This window comes from Cupressus sempervirens, chromosome 5 (genome assembly GCF_028749045.1).
Source record: "Cupressus sempervirens isolate cs-2001-9-10 chromosome 5, ASM2874904v1, whole genome shotgun sequence".
NCBI classification, from domain to species: domain Eukaryota; kingdom Viridiplantae; phylum Streptophyta; class Pinopsida; order Cupressales; family Cupressaceae; genus Cupressus; species Cupressus sempervirens.
The window spans coordinates 376,775,063-376,792,899 of NC_143122.1; the positions used below are offsets into that span (position 1 = coordinate 376,775,063).

Below are 17,837 nucleotides of genomic sequence, written 5' to 3' on the forward strand. Positions count from 1 at the left end.
GAGTAGTGGATAGGAGAGAGAGACAGAGAGAGAGAGAGAGATTGATAGGGAGTAGAGGATGAGGGTTCAAAGAGTACATGGGATAGGATTCATAGAAAGAGAGAAAGGGACACAGAATAAGAGGTGGGAGAGAGAGAGAGAGAGTGGGGGGGGATGAAGGAAAAAGTGTGAGATAGGATTTAGAGAGAGAGAGAGAGAGAGAAGATGAAGTAGGGAGAGAGGGAGGGATAAATAGAGAGAGAGGGAGGGAGCAATGGAGAGAGGGGAATGGAGAGGGAAGGAGGGAGGGAGCGAGAGAGAGAGAGAGAGAGAGAGAGAGAGAGAGAGAGAGAGAGAGAGAGAGAGAGAGAAATGGAGGGAGGGAGACAAAGAGAGAGGGGCATAGAGTAGTGGATGATAGAGGGAGGGAGGGGGGAGAGAGAGAGAGAGAGAGAGAGAGAGAGAGAGAGAGAGAGGAATGAGGGTTCAAAGAGTATGCAGGATAGGATGTATATAAATAGAGAGAGGGGGACATAGAGTAGTGGATAATAGAGGGAGGGAGGGAGGGAGGGAGAGAGAGGGGGGGGAGAGGGAGGATGGAAAGAGTATGAGATAGGATGCAGAGAGAGAGAGGATAAGGTAGGGAGAGAGGGAGGGAGAAATTGTGAGAGAGAATGGAGGAAGAGAGAGGGTAGGGGTTTCTATTTTGTATGTGATTTCCAATAGCACGCACGTGCTATTGAGAATTACATTTCTCTATAGTGCATAATTGAGAAATCCATTTTTCCATAGTGTGTACATGCTATAGCGTGCATGCCTTATGGCCTAGGCTCAACAAGCCTATGCCCAGGCCATAGCGCGTGCACGCTATTGGAAATTTTGAAGAAAAAAAGTATCATCTTTTTGGCACCACAACTTGGTGCATTCACCCCTATGAATAGATTTTATCTTTCCTTGTAAGCTTCAAACTTGTTAGATATTTTGAGGAGGCATATTGAGAATAACATCAGTTTTCTCTCTATCAACCTTAATACATCTATTAGATATAGTGCACCCTATGAGATTTCCACTATCAACCCCAAAGGCACATTTTCATGGATTCAAATGCATATTATACTTCGTTATTATTTCAAATATATGTTTAAGAGTAAGAACATGTTCATCATGTTTTAAAAAATTCACAAAAATTTCATCCACATAATCTTCAATAATCTCATGCATCTAGTCATGAAAAATCAATGTCAGAGTACGTTGATAAGTAGCGTCTACATTTATTAACCTAGAAGACATCATTACCCAACATAAAGTTCCCAAAGGAGTAATAAAAGGTGTCTTATATTGATCATAAGGAGGAATAAAAATTTGATTGTACCCAGAGAATCCATCCATAAAAAATAGTAACCCATGTCTAATAGTTAAATCCATTATCATATCGATGTTAGGTAAAGAAAAATCAGCTTTCAAAGAAGCCTCGTTTAAATCACAAAAATAAGTGCACATCCTTTTTTTTCCACCCTTAGAGACAATCACAATGTTAGAAAACCATGGGGGATAATCTATAGGATGTATAAAACCAACATCTTAGAGCTTTTCTATCTCATCTTTAACAAGAAGAGCAATGCTAGGATTCATTTTAAAAATCTTATGTTCAATATGTTTAACATCGAAGGTCAGAAGTATGTTGTGAGTGACAATCTTAAGATCAATGCCTAACATATAATAAAATTTTCGAGCAAAGATATTATAAAATTCCAAAAGAAGTTCAGTAAGTTACTTTTTTCCATTTCATCTTAAAAAAAATCCAATGTTAATAACCTTTTCAAAGTCATCAGGGTTAAAAAGCACATCTATCATTTTAGTGATCAAGAGATTGTTGTTATGTATTTCTTCCATAGGAGGAAGATGATTAATATGTTGTTCTAATTCATATTTTAATCCAAAATATCCATTAATGTTCAAGAAATAAGGCTTCCTCTTATTGTGATGAAAAGAAGGTAAATCCTCATATGTGCCTAGAAAATCAGCTAAAGCATCATCAGAAGAGAAGATACCCAAAGAATGTAATTGATAAAATGTGATAAGATGCAAGTTTCCAACTTCAATGGACCACTGAAAACATGATTCACATTTGGAAAGAAGGAAGGTTTCTCATAAGGATTGAATCTTAAACCATAAGTATGATCATAACCATCATTAGATAAAGGAACTCATATTCTGTATTCATATTTTCCTTGTCCTTGACCATAAAACCCATGCTTAGTGACAAAATGGTATCCATGACCATAACGATCAACCATATCAGAGATATTCAAAGGAGCTTCATAAGAAACTACATCATGACAATTTGGTTTAACAATCTTAATGATTCTCTTAGATGAAGTAGTGATAAAGTAATTACTTAACGAGCTCTACAAAGAGGAGTTGAAATGGCTTTTTCTTCCTTAGTTTGTTCAAAAAATTTCATGTAAGAGAGATTAGAGACCTTGTATTCTCCAATGAACATAGGATTAAATTCCAAAGTGCCTTAGTCATCTTCAGATAAAGAGGAGGAAGGTTCTTCACTCAATTGATTTTTAATTTTAGTTTTATCCTTTTGTTTTTTCTTCCTTACATCAAGGCACCTTAGAAGATTGAGCATTATAGAAACTATTGGGTCTATCATATGCATGAAGAGTATACATCATGTTATCGTAGATATACTTAACTTTGTGATGAAGAGTAGAGGGAATATCATGCATATTATGCAACCATGGTCTTTCCAAAAGAAGGTTGTAATTGAGAGGTCCATGCATCACATGGATTAAAGTATATAATACAATCAAATCAACCTTAATAGGAAGAGTTGTGACTCTTAAATTTTTTCTTAGCAATGTTATCAAAGGCATAGATAGAAAAACTATCTAGTTTTATAGAGGACATATCAACATGGATAACATTCAACATATCCAAGCTAAAAATATTCAATCCTAATCCATTATCAATTAAAGTTCTTTGAATAAGATTCTCATTGACAAGAATCGCAACCATAAAGCATCATAGTGATATTGAACTTTCTTAGGCGGTAAATCATCTTTAGTAAACACAATCCAAAGAGGAGAAGGCATAGCATGCATACACTCTAAGAAAGAATTATTATTATCTGGATTAGGAGGTTTTGGAAGAGTAGAAAAAGCCTTTTTTAAAGCTTCATGATAAGTAGGGGATGTTTGAAGAAGTTCCCATAAGGAAATCTTAGCAGGAGTAGCACATAACTTCTTGGATTAATCATACTCCTTTCCAAAGGAACTAGGTAAATGTGGTGCTTGAGGAAGCATTGGTTGAGAAGGAGGTAAAGGTGTAGGAGCTACAAGAATAGTTGGTTTAGGATTATTTTGTGTCTAATAAGTGTGAGAAAGTGAAGTTTAATAAGATTTCCCTTTAAGGACTATAACGGGTTTATCATCTTGAGGTACTCCCTTAAGGGTCATAATAGTGATACGTGGTTGAGAAATTTGCATAGGACCAATACTACACATAGTATCACACATAGGAAGAAATAATATAACTCTATTGTAAAGATTAGTCATGAAAAATGTAGAGGAAGTCATAGGAGGAATGGATTCAATGAAGATCTCATATTTTTCATCCAACCCTTCATTACTAGATACCTTTAAAGGTTTACTAATAGACACATCATCAAAATACTCATGAAATAAATAATACATCTTGAAGAAAAACCACTCAAGATTAACACACAAAATGTAAAATATAAGTAGTCCTAACAATGCAAAATATTTTTGCATTTTTGTGTTTAGAAATGCAGTGCATAAAGGAAATATCTAACTACCAAGATCAAACAAAAGGAGAGTTCACATCGGGGTCGCCAAAAAGTCTAGTGAGCAAATGACACCAATGATAACAATGCAAGCAAGACTAAACAATCTCAACACTTTCTCCCTTAGACATTCAAAACAAAAGAAAGAGGGGCTTCCAAGCATAACTCTCAACAATACCTAAATTTGATTAGCAAAAACTCAAAGAGGATAGTAGGATGCTAATACAAAATCTAGAGACATGTCAAGGAAGTATGCTAGCAAGGTTCTCTCTCATGCAATGTAAACAAAAGATATGACAAATGTAGATTATAAATATACATAAATAGCCCTATAAAGATCTAAAAGTAAGTATATGCTAAGAGGGAAAATAAGAGATAAAGTACTCGCCTTGTAATTCATGGTGGAAGATGTAATTAAGCTCAAAAAAGTTGTAGACTTGAAGCTTTTTTTGAATATGTGATCATAGATCTAGAAATGAAATGACAAAAGGAATAGAACCCATAAATTGTTTGACCAAAAAGTAGAAAGGACTAGGTTGACCTAAAGAAAGGACATCTTATGAAATAGTTGATGTAGTTTGGCAATACTGTAACAAACTTCTCCAGCAAGCCCTTGAGGAGTTAGTTTTAGATTTGTCAGCTCCAAACTGATATCCTACAAATTTGTAATAAATTGTGTGTGGGCGGGTGGCTATAAAGAGGTTTTCCTTAGTCAACCCCCTATTTTAGTAATTTCCACATCCACAAATAGTCATTAGGAAAAATTTTGTGTGTATTTGTGTATCCTATATGTGTAGGTCTAGAAAGTAAATAGTATAAAATTTTAAGAATCTACTATGTGAGTGAAACCCTAGCATGTAAGCGTACATGTATGTAAATTTATGAAGGTGCAAAGAATCAGATTAGAACTATTATCTATAAATCATACCAAACCCCCAAGACTAAAGTACTCTAACCATCTTTGAGATCCCTCTACAACTCCATGTGCAATGTATTTACCTTTGAATGCTTGATGAAGAATGATAAACTTTCTTTGTAATGAAGAGTAAGAAGCTAACACTTACTTTCACCTTACAATTTCTCTATGTTAGATTGGGGTATCCACACATGCTTACCCATTGCCTCTCTCATGTGTAAATGAGGGGTTTTATGCCTTTTTATAATAGATTTTTGGAATATTCATGAAATAACCCTACAAAGGCCAACTGCAATAGCAAGATTTTACTCCAGGGGTAAAACAACACTAGTTATAGAGTCACCAGAGGCTCTTGGACTAGGTCGACTTAGTTGACCTAATCTATACTAGGTCAACTTGAAGAATACCTAGTCTAGACCAGGTCAACCTAAGGTTGATCTAGTCTTGACTAGGTCAAGCTAGTTCATAAGGTCAACCTTTAAGGTCTTCCTATCATAGATTCCATACTAGCACGGGTTAGGGGTGAGATAGATGTTACGAACTATCAACCAAAGATACAATCTAGGATTTGAGGTTCTAAAGAGAGAGGATACTCACAAGTTAAGTCCTATTTCAGTTGATGTGTGAGAAAGAAGGGAAATCAAGGAGGATTTTTTAAGTCCTACCTCAGTTTCACCTAGGAGGAGGAGAAAAGAAGTGAAGTGTTTTCCCAAATTGTAATCGTGAAATGAAAATACACTAAAGATGAGCCAAAAGGTCCTAAATTGATGTGTGTCCAATTTAAGATGGTACACTTACATGACCACCTTAATTCACCCACCCCTTAGTATATATAATAAGTCACACAAATAAAGCACTTTAGAACTGATTTAGAAGCATCTTGGGTGTAAGAGCAATCTTGCATCACCAAAAAAATATTTTATTTTCAGTCTTTTCTATTTTAATAAGGACTAGTAGACAAGGTGGTTACTATTTAAGGGAACTTGCTATTTTTAGTAAGTTTGTCATATGAGCTCAAAATTTTCTCATTTTCTACATGAAGGTTCATTTTAGAGTTATAAGCCTACCATAAAAATCTCATTGCTCCAGTTTAAGTATCGAAAAAGTTATTACAGATTTCCCATGGAAATATTTACAAAAAAAATCTTCAAGCTCACCATTGGAGGCCTTAGAGTACCCAGATGAGGTATGAAAACTCAATGGAAGTGTGCTTGTGCAATTTCAAGCCTATAGTTCAAGAGCTAGTGTTTCCAAAAAAAATTATAATAGCCAATCAGAGCAACAATTCATGAGTTGTGGTCTTTCAAAGTTGGGCTACCTAAAATATCTAAAATAATTGTCAAAGATGTATTTGGCGGACTCTATATGCATTATTAGGGTCCATAGGTATTAAGTTTAAATGTCTAGAACCTTCCTGGGTGGCATAAAATTGCATATTTAAGAAAGGCCTAAACATTGTCTAAGACAGCTCTAGGTGGTAGTTCACAGCTTAGTCTTACAGATTACTGTAATTAAGGTGCCCATGTGGGTTACCATTAGGAGTTGTTAAGAGCCAAGAAGGTAGACTTGTTCCTTACTTTAGTGAGAAATTGAGTTTAAATTTCTAGAACCTTCCTGGGTGGCATAAAATTGAATATTTAAGAAAGGCCTAAACATTGTCTAAGACAACTCTAGGTGGTAGTTCACAGCTTAGTCTTACAGATTACTGTAATGAAGGTGCCCATGTGGGTTACCATTAGGAGTTGTTAAGAGCCAAGAAGGTAGACCTGTTCCTTACTTTAGTGAAAAATTGAATGATACCATAAGAAAATATTATATTTATGATCACAAATTTTATGCTATAGTTCAAGCATTGAAGAATTAGAAACACTATCTTCTTCCTAAGGAGTTTGTTTTGTATACTAATCATCAAGCTTTGCAATATTTAAATAGTCAAAGAAAATTGAACCAAAAGCATTTGAAGCAGGTTGAGTTTTTGTAGAGTTATACATTTGTTTTGAAACACAAGAGTAGGAAGTCTAACAAAGTTGCAAATTCTCTTAGTAGAAGACAACTTTTTCTAACAAAAATGCAGATAAAGGTGGTTGGGTTCAAGGAACTCAGTACTTTGTATCTAGATGATCCTAATTTTGGTGAAGCATGAAGGGCTTGTACAAAACCTGTTACACTTGATAGGACAAAGTGGTTGGATTTCATGATCTAGGATAGTATGTTATTCAACAGAAGCAAGTTGTGCATTCCCAGAAGTTCAATGAGAGAGAATCTCATCAAGGAGAAGCATAGTGGACGATTGGCTAGACATTTTGACAGAGATAAGACCATTGCTTTGGTTGCTAAAAATTATTACTGGTGATAGTTGCAACAAGATGTGAAGAAGTTTGTATAAAGTTGCAGAGTATGTCAGATGGTGAAAGGAGTGAAGCAAAATACAGGATTGTATCTACCATTACCTATACCAGAGAAGTTGTGGGAGGATGTCAATATGGATTTTGTTCTTGGATTACCGAGGACGTATTGTGGGTATGATTCTATTTTTGTGGTGGTTGATAGGTTTTTAAAGATGGCACATTTTATTCCTTGCAAGAAGACTAGTGATGTCCATGTGGCAGAGTTGTTTTTCAGAGAAGTGGTGAGACTACATGGTCTTCCAAAGAGTATAGTTTCAGATTGAGATACCAAATTTGTTGGGTATTTCTAGCGTACATTGTGGAAGAAATTAAAGACAGAGTTGAAATTCAATTCATCACATCATCCACAGACTGATGGATAGACAAAAATTGTGAATCGTAGTTTGGGGAACTTGCTGAGATGTTTGGTTGGAGACAAGCCAAAAGGATGGGATCCAATTTTACCACAAGAAGAATATGCATATAATAATTCTATGAACAGGAGTACTAGTAAATCACCATTCTAGATTGTATATGGGAGTAGTCCCAAAAATGCCTCTGAATTGTGACAGTTGGATAAAGGCGAGATAAGTAGTGTTGAAGCAAAAGAATTTGTTGAACATTTGAAGAACATGCATGAGGAGGTAATGAAACACATCATAAAGATTAATACATAGTATAAGGCTAAGGAAGATGTGAAAAGGAGGTATAAGGAATTTCAAATTGGAGATGAAATCATGGTTCATTTGAGAAAGGAGCATTTTTCAGTGGGTACATATAATAAGTTGAAGATGAAGAAGTTGGGACCATGCAAGATAGTGAAAAGGTATGATTCTAGAAATGCTTATGAAGTGGAGTTGCCTGTTGAATTGAATATTGCACCAGTATTTAATATTTTAGATTTGATAGAGTATTATGAAGGAGGTGATGGAGATGAAGTTACAAAAGCGCAGTGGAGTATTCTAGCAACTAGTTCAGCTACAAAGGAGAGTGAGGAGATATTGGACAATCGTGTTGGAAAAAGTAAAAGGAATAGAGCTTATAAGGAATACCTGGTCAAATGGAAAGGAAGGCTAGTAGAGGAATCATCATGACTAGCAAGGGAGGAGGTTCATTGTCTAGGTTTTCCTCTGAACACCTGAGACGTGACGGAGTCACTTCTCAAATTACCCCGAGTGTCTAATGTAGGAGAATCCTAGGTGTAAGAGAAATCTTGCATCACCCAAAAAAAAAATCAGTCTTTTCTATTTTAATAAGGACTAGTAGACAAGGTGGTTACTATTTATGGGAACTTTCTATTTTTAGTAATTTTTCATACAAGCTTGGAATGTTCTCATTTTCTACATGAATGTTCATTTTAGAGTTATAAGCCTACCATAAAAATCTCATTGCTCTAGCTTAAGTATTAGAGAAGTTATTGCAGATTTTTGGTGGAAATATTTGTAGAAAAAATCTTCAGGCTCACCATTGGAAGCCTTAGAGTTCTCGAATAAGGTTTGAAAACTCAACGGAAGGGCGCTTGTGTGGTTTTGAGCTTGTAGTTTAGGAGCTGGCATTTCCAAAAAGTTGTTATAATAGCCAATTGGAGCAACGGTTTGTGAGTTATGGTCTTTCAAAGTTGGGCTACACGAAATATCTAAAATAATTGTCAAAGATGTATTTGGCCAACTCTATATGTATTGTTAGCGTCCGTTAGCCCTAGGTATTAAGTTTAAATGTCTAGAACCTTCCTAGGTGGCATAAAATTGCCTATTTAAGAAAGGCTTGAACATTGTCTAGGACAACTCTAGGTGGTAGTTCGCAGCTTAGTCTTGCAAATTACTATAATGCAAGCGCCCATGTGGGAGCATTTTGTACTTGTGAATTCTGTAATTCCACATGTGTGGCACAAATAAGAAGTCCATATTTTATTCTCACATTTTTTGTTGTTTCTTTGTTTCTGTTATGAATTTATGGTTTTAAGGAGAGTAGCCTTCATCAAGAACCAACACAGTGGGGTGGTATCGAAGATAAATAGGAGATAACATATCACCAATCCTTAGATTTGAGAATATTCCTCCTATTCATGCACCAAGATTTCTCCAAGAAGCTATTACTCAATTGTCCACTCCAATGTCTCTAATACCATGTAATAGTTTTCCTATAACAACAATAAGATCTAGAGGCCAACAAGTAAAAGAAAAGTAAGAGAGGTAAAAGAAAAGTAAGAGAGACAAAAATGATGAGAAAATTCATTGTCATCGATGATGCAATAAGTGGACTAAGTACAATGTAGATGTGCATGCTTATATAGGAAAGGGAATGAGTGAATATGATAAATTGGAGTAAACATATCACACTCACAAGGTGGAATCACATGTCTAGTAAAGGTGGAGCATCCTCCATTATAAAACTAAAAATGTGAAAATATATGTAGCTATGGGAAGGATAACAAATTGATAAGTGCACTAAAGGCATGGAAAAACACATATAGTTGAATGTAATAACTAGTATCACCGCTTAAATTTTTTTTTTTTTAAATCAACATCATCTGCAACTAAATTTTCATATTCCTAAGTGTCACATATGCAAACTACTATGTTATGCATTATCTTATTTTAACTTAAGTGAAGTGTAATTAATAAAATAAATGATTACACCAACAAAAATAATTAAAGTATCCAAAGCCACTGCAAGGGAAATTCTAAAATTGTATGCCTTATCATTCAAATGCCATGATAGTATCCCTTTTCAAATTTTATCATAATCTAAGGTATAATAACACTTTCATCTAATTAAATACCTTTAAATATTCTTTCACTAACATCATAAGCATATAACTATTCCACGAATGAAATTACCATCATAGCATGACCTATTGCACAAACTCTCAATCAATAAATACAATGTCATTAATGTAAACAACTCAACACAATATAACCAAAATTTTATTGTAATACAGAAAAAGTTAATTCTACATCAAGAAGAATGCAATAGCAAAAAAATGTGGGAGAGGCAGTACATGTTGTACCTTCTTCAAAGGAAGAATCCTTCCAAGAGGATCTCTTTTTATCCGCATATAGAAAATATTCTTTTTATTTTAGTTGACTTGCACATTGTTTTTAAAGAGTTTACATTTGTGTTTAAGATCTAAAATTTTTGAAAAATGTAGGTTTACCAATATCCTCTCGTGATCCTAGCTATTTCAACAATCCCTAAACTCATAGATTGGCTAACTAATTGAGAAACCCTTCATGACTTATACGTTAATGTGCCAAAACTATATATGTGTCATGACCTCATTATGGTTGGAATCCCATTTTAATAAACAACAAACAAAATAATGTAAAACACAAAAATATAATGTAGCAAAGATAATATGAAAAATGAACTAATATGGAACATATAACTATATTTAGGGTAACTCAAAAGGATATTAGAACTAAACTAGTTAAGAATTATAACATTATAAAATTGGTGAATTGTAATAACATAACAACTACCTTGTTGATAAAACGAAAGAAAGGAGTGTGAATTTGTCACCTTAAGTAGATCCCCTTGAGGAACAATTCAAAATGCACAATAAAGTAGATAGACTAATTCAATATGACATGTATTCATGCATACAACTTCATCACAATTTTTTTATTGTTGAAACACATAAAAATAACAATAACCTCTTTGATTGCAACATACTTGTGTGTGTTTGTGTGGTTGAACACATCCCTAATAACTCTGAACTTCTAACTACTTGCAACTCTCTCCTCATAGATAAGAGATTTATCATGTGCCAAAAAAAACATTAATACAAGAGAGCATATAAGGAGAGTCTACCTAGATTACCCACATGTGTCTTATCTTCTATAATGGATGTGCATTAAACTAAATTAATTATTAATTAGATATTTAGTTTAAAAATCCAGCTTCCCAAACATATTCATAGAAGGGACAGCATCTTTAATTTGAATTCGTTTGTTATGATTCATTTCGAATAAAAATAACATTAAATTATGGGCCAATACCCCTTTTGACACGCGATCAATTATTCTATACGCATGTTGGTCTAGCCTCGCGAAAGAACATTCTCTCCAACCACCAACTAGTTAAATGAAAAAGCTGCACCACCATTTGTTTATGAAACTGGAACAGCTGCTCAACAGGAATAATGCGCCAAAGGAGAAGTTGAAGATTTTATCCACTCGAGATGATTGAAGTGTTCTTCCAAAAATGTTGTTTTTTTTGGCCAATTAGGCCATACGATCGAGCACGATTAAATTGTCAGAGCATGTCGCAGATCTAATGTATATCTATCAGAGGAGATCTCAAACAATTTGTGAGTTGTAGTTACAAAGATATGGATGCCATGTTTTCTCGATTTCTGTTTCTGATAGTCATTCTCTCTCTATTTGCAGGTCAGTTAAATAAATTATCATTTCAAACTTTACTCATTCTCTTCTCGTATTGATTTTGAGTTTAAATTGATAGGTTTGCGGGTCAGTTTTACAAATTATCTTTACAATTTTTCTCATTCTGTACTCGTATTATTTTGAATTTAAATTGATTGATTTCCAGGGAGAGGCGTTGCGGAGAAAGCGCAGGCGCTGTTTGTTTTGGGAGACTCATTTGCCGACACAGGAAATCGCAATTCATACAATGAAAGCGAGAATCAGTCATGGAGACGACCCTACGGTATCACCTGGCCTGGCTATCCTGCAGGCAGATTTTCTTCTGGCAAAATCCAGACGGATTTTTGGGGTAATCCTTCGATTCCATTCACAAATGGTGAAATTTAAGGTTTTCAGCAACCTTTGTCTAAATATTATGTGGCTTTGGTGTGTGCAGCGGATATTTTAGGGCTTCCGGTTCCCATAGCTTATGAGCTTCTGAGAAGTCATGACTGTAAATCAACTGCTAACAAGATTCGACAAGGAGTGAATTTTGCAGTCGGCGGAAGTGGAGTAACTCGAGCCTACGGTTTCACAACAGTGCCAGAACAAGTGAAGCAGTTAAAGGAGCTGGTTGCGGGAAGTCCAGGGTTCCATTCTCACAAGCTCTAGCGGTCAATAGTCCTCATCTCCGTGGCTGGAAACGACTACACTGCATATGTTGCTAGCAAAAACGGTTCCAGAGAGGTACTTAGTTTGAAATCCCTGAGGAAATCTTTGCATCCAATTTCTCTCAAATTTGTGACTTTATGACAGGGAATAATCGATCTGGTGAAGCGAAATATTTACGTCTAATATCTTTCAAATTTGTGACTTTCTTACAGGGAATAATCGATCTTGTGAAGCGAAATATTTACGTCGAATTTCTCTCCAATTTGTGACTTTATTACAGGGAATAATCGATCTGGTGAATCGAGATCTTTACATATAATTTCTCTCAAATTTGTGATTTTATTACAGGGAGTAATCGATCTGGTGAAGCCTGTGGTGAGCGGAATAATCAAAGCTGTGGAGGATTTGTACGAAATCGGCCTTAGGAATTTCGTAGTAAGTAATAATGCTCGTTTTGGATGCGATCCTCAAATCGGCAAGAAATCCTGCAATTCGAACTACGACGACATGTTGGCTCTGCATACGAGATTACTGACAAAGGGCGTACAAAGCCTCAGATCTCGTCATAAGGATTCGTCCATTATAATTTCAGACTGTGTATCTGCAACTAATTTTATTTTCTCAAACCCAAAGAAATTTGGTAACTTAAAATACCCTACCTTTCGTGTTTCTGCTAAATCTTCAAAATCGATACCTTGTTTAATCTATCTTTTGTTTGTCAATGTTGTTTCTGGATTCGATTGATTAACCTACTTTTTGTTGTTGTAATTGTGTGGCAGGGTTTGTGGATTTGTTCACTCCATGCTATGCTGAGAAAGGCGGGGTTGCTAATTGTGGAGAGGTGGACAACGTAGGCGGGGCTTTATATGAAGTGTGTTCTGACGTGAATAAGAAATTCTACTGGGATTCAGTCCATCCAACACAGAAAGGATGGCATTCATTAATGTCGCTCTACAGTAATGGAGCGAAAATGGAAAGGAAAACAATGAGTTTTACAGAGGGGGCACCCAATGTTAATGAATGGCTACACTTACTTGGATTTGTTGCTCACGGAATCTCTAGCGTTACAAGCTAGGTAAGTAAATCATGAGCATTTTCATCTAAATAAAATTTTCTAGGCATTTCTTGATCTTCTGGGTGAAGTTTCTGTAAACAACTAGAATTTTTCCAATGGAGAAACCAGTTGCTTAAAAGAAAGCTCATAAAATTTGGAAACAGGTCCTGTGAGAATGAATTGTTATTTAAAAATTGTCACTAATTTAGAATAAAGGATTCCTTTGTTAGCAGTGAGAAAACATTTATGTCTGCGTAACCAAACTTCGGAGATCTGTCTTAATAAAATGAAAGAAGACATGATGTCAATATTATGTTCTAAAAATAATTTCCATTTGTTTCCATTGTTTATCTTTTACATGGTAGTTCTTGGTTACATATGGTTGTATGCTATTTGTATTTTAGACGCATATGAAACATTCCATGCTATGATATGCGCAGAGAGAATTTGGAATTGATGTTGCTTTGAAATGATGATTTGTTATGTGTTGGAGACTGCAGATGCCTTTGTCTTGGATTATATTAGTGTATGCTTACCTTAAGAAAACACGGTGAAGTTGTTGGGTGGGCAGCATGAAAAATAACAAAAACACAAAATAATACAAAATACCAAGCACAGAACATAATGTGCTGCCGCACAATAAAATATATTATATTTCATTCATCGTTTGCTCATTGCAGATTGCATTACATGATGCCTCTATTTATAGAAGTCTTAATTTATTTCTGGAAACATCTACATTAGCCAACAAGGGACAAATATCTACATGTTTCAAGAAAATGCTACGGCTGACCCAACTTCTAGAAAATACTTTAGCCGGCACACCCTAAACCTAAACCTAAACCTAATAATCTAGAAGCATCGAACAATTAGTAGAAATTAATATTTCCAACAGAAGTTCTATACATTTATGGGTTTTTTGGGGGTACGTGGCTTTCTTTCCTACAAATTGTATCATTGACTAAATTTAAAAAAAGGAAAATGCAATCATTTTTTTTTAGAATTTTCAGCATTTGATTTCATGATCTATATGATCTGTATATTTTCAGTATGTAATTTGAATGATGATTTAAACAAAATAAAGTGAATAGTAATATTATATTTTTATATAAATTAATTTTTTATATTAAAAACTTTTTTCTTCGAATATTCATGATAGTCTTTTAATCTTAATCACATATTGATTTTATTATATCAAACAGCATCATTATAATTCACTATTCTCTATTAAATTTGTAATCTTAAAATAATAAAACTTATGGCAACTCAGTATTCTCTAACTACTAATTTTTTAAACTTAAACTACAACTTACGCTTGAAATACAAGCCAACTTGTTGTACTTGTCATAGGTTATTGCATTCACTTTCTCCCCAAACTCAATTAACTTAAACCATTCATATATAATTATTTTTAAATAATTAAAATCTTTTTAAAGTTTTGTTATTTAATTATAAATTTTATATACTCTACAAATCATTTGATTGGATTAAAGTGTTTTGTGCTATAGGAGCCCTTTTCAGCTCAATTCATGTCAAATGGAGAGGTATGTAGCACTTTTCTATTATATCTTACTTTATACTTAAGCTTTTACATAAATTGTCAATAGATTATATTTGAATTTGTTGCAATATTTTTTTTAATTTTAATAAATTAAAATAATTTTATATGAAAATCGATATATTGATGTCATTCATTTATATGTAAATAATGGTAATAATTATTACAAGATATTATTAGCATTATAATTAATATAATTTGTAAATATAAAATTATATTCAACGGTATTAATATTATTGAACAACCAAACAAAACACATGTACTCTTCTTCATGAATTTCAAAGATGATGGCGTTGTCATACTAAATATTTTTATTAGTAAGCTCTTCTATTTTTTAAGATTGCTACAAATGTAATAGCACTATCATTGTCTAATATATATTTTCCAAAGGCAACTTTCTCTCATATTTATATTAACTATAAGTTATGAGGAGACATGTCCCTTCAAGAGACATGTCTATTTGTTAATTTGATGATTTTTTTTACTAATGAATTATACGCACACACATATATATCCCATAATCTCTCTCTCTCTCTCTCTCTCTCTCTCTCACACACACACACACACACACATCTCTCTCTCTCTCTCTCTCTCACACACACACACACACACACACACACACACACACACATTATGTTTCATAATTATATTTATTGTTGGGTTTATCTGATTAAAGCTATGAAAAATTAACACTCCCTCTTAGCTAGGGAGGATAAACACAAGACAAACATTACACCATTGGTAATATTTTGAAAAGATACATCAAGGAAATCTTTGATTAGAAGACTTCCATGATATGATATCATTTGAGCATTGGCCTATCAGAATATCAACACACAGTATTCACTAAATACTCTTTTGATATCATATTAGGTAACATGAGTATTGGCCTATCAGAAAAATAATCAAATGACATTCACCAAGTACATTGAGTATTGGCCTATCAGAATATCAAGGCAATATATTCACCAAATATCTATCATATATCTATACAAACAACTTATAGACAATCAATTTAATGACATCTAACACTTAGTTGATTTACAAGATAAAGTCTTTCATGATCCATTTCAACATATACACAAAATGTATATCATGATTTAAGTTATTGTAAGATCGTCGTCTTCCAATAACTTCTGCAAATACAAGTGATAATCATTTGGAAGTCATCACTTCTTCATGATGTATACAGGGGGCAAACCCATACACACATTACATCAAAAGTTTGCATGAAGTCACTACAGATACTATCATGTGGTGTTTTCATGACATCCACCATGAACCATATCAAAGAATAAGGTTTTCACCTCAAATTTATCTTTCATAGACAAGAGTACATTACAAGGTATTGCAATTGGAGCTCCTTCATGAACAAACATTAACCTTTTGACATCCTTATCAAGGTTACCAATAAAGTGTCAAAACTAGTTTGATATCAAATTTTCTGACCTCTTAGTACAATGTTGTCTCTGATGAAGTGTCAAACTCCCTCTAAATCTGATATCATCCTTATGTAATTCTTCTCTAGTTCAACAAGTATCTTGATAGCATGAGGCCTTTCAACCTCAATACATGAACCTTTATCCCATGAATCATAGTCATTTAATTGCTATAGTTTTTTATCACTAGAAAATCCAACTCAATACGGTCTACTCCCTATGAATCAATGCAACCAAGATCGTCAAATTTTTGACTGAAGTGTGTCTTTTATCTGCTCCGTCTCTTTTTCCAAGGTTGTCTCTAATGAACTATTAAACTCCCTCTTAATATAGAATGATACTTCATAATATTAATCATGAAATATATTTCCTTCAAGAGCCTCACATTATCTATCGTGATCATAGATGACTAATTAATTCAAGATCAAAAGCTTTTTTGGAGCTAATGTACCATAAGATTGAGTTCTACACTATATTTGTAAAGTATCAACCATATTTTCCTACAAGGAAATCTCTACAAACAAAAGAAAAAACATTAAGGTAAATAACTCTTTATAGTACATATAGAAATAAAAATAAGAGAGAGACTATCATGAGTAGATAAATGTAATAGTTAAGGATTAGAAATACTTATCTACACAACTTTGATACAAATTACATCAATGAAGGTCCATTTATATCAGCTTAGAAAATAGTTTCTCTCATTTTTTGAGAGACATCTCCCCTTTGAATCATCTCCCCACTAAGGGTGGTTCAAATTGAAAACTCTACTAGTGTCTCTTCAAGAGAAATCTCCCCTTTGAATCATCTTCCCACTAAGGATAGTTCAAATTGAAATGGAATATTGGTTATTATTCTTCACTACATTGTTCAATTTACTCTTAGTCTATTATTTATAGAGATTATTCAAAGTTGATTAAACAACAAGCTAGACAAACTACATGGTCACACAAGCTAGTTGATACCCATAATGCATCTTAAGTTCTTATTAATTTTCATATCATCGTGATAGTAATCATATAATAAAAATTTCACAAATAAAGAAGAAGTCATAGTATACAAATTTCATGCTAGGAACTCAATTTCTATGCAAGATTTTTCTAGACTCTATTTTGGCTTGCAACTCAAAGCAAGCTTAAGATTGCTTAGACATTGTATTGCAGTGATCCAAGCTTCAATCCCTAGCCAACACAAATATTGCACTGACTAGATACCAGACATATCATTTAAGGTTGTCATGTTCTTATATTAAAGATTGCAAGTGTATTTTATAATGACACTATGTGACTAGCTCTCTAATTCATCTCACTTTATATATACATTAAGCTAAATGTACTTTTTAATCTCCCTACATTCCTCATTCTTTTTTTTGGATCACTCCTTAAAATGTGTTATTGACCTTATGGTCAAAGAATTTGTTAGTTAGTTACTAAACACTTAATTAGATTGTCTACATTGCTACTAAGCTTCTCATATAGCTAGCAATGTATACTGAGCATTTTAGTTACTACTGAGCATTTCAGTTACTGCTAAGCATCACAGAGTCTTTCAAGCTTCACAGAGTCTATCAGGCTCATCAATGCAAACCATATAATCTAAGTAATGTTAATTGAGCTCTGTAGCGTTAACCAAGCTTATCAATATCTACCAAGTT

General features: G+C 33.9%; 1 pseudogene; it reads left to right on the plus strand.

Moving 5' to 3' along the window:
* The first annotated feature begins 11,429 nt into the window (after window positions 1-11,429).
* On the plus strand, window positions 11,430-13,207 carry LOC149556338 (GDSL esterase/lipase At5g03610-like; annotated as a pseudogene).
* Window positions 13,208-17,837: the final 4,630 nt, after the last annotated feature.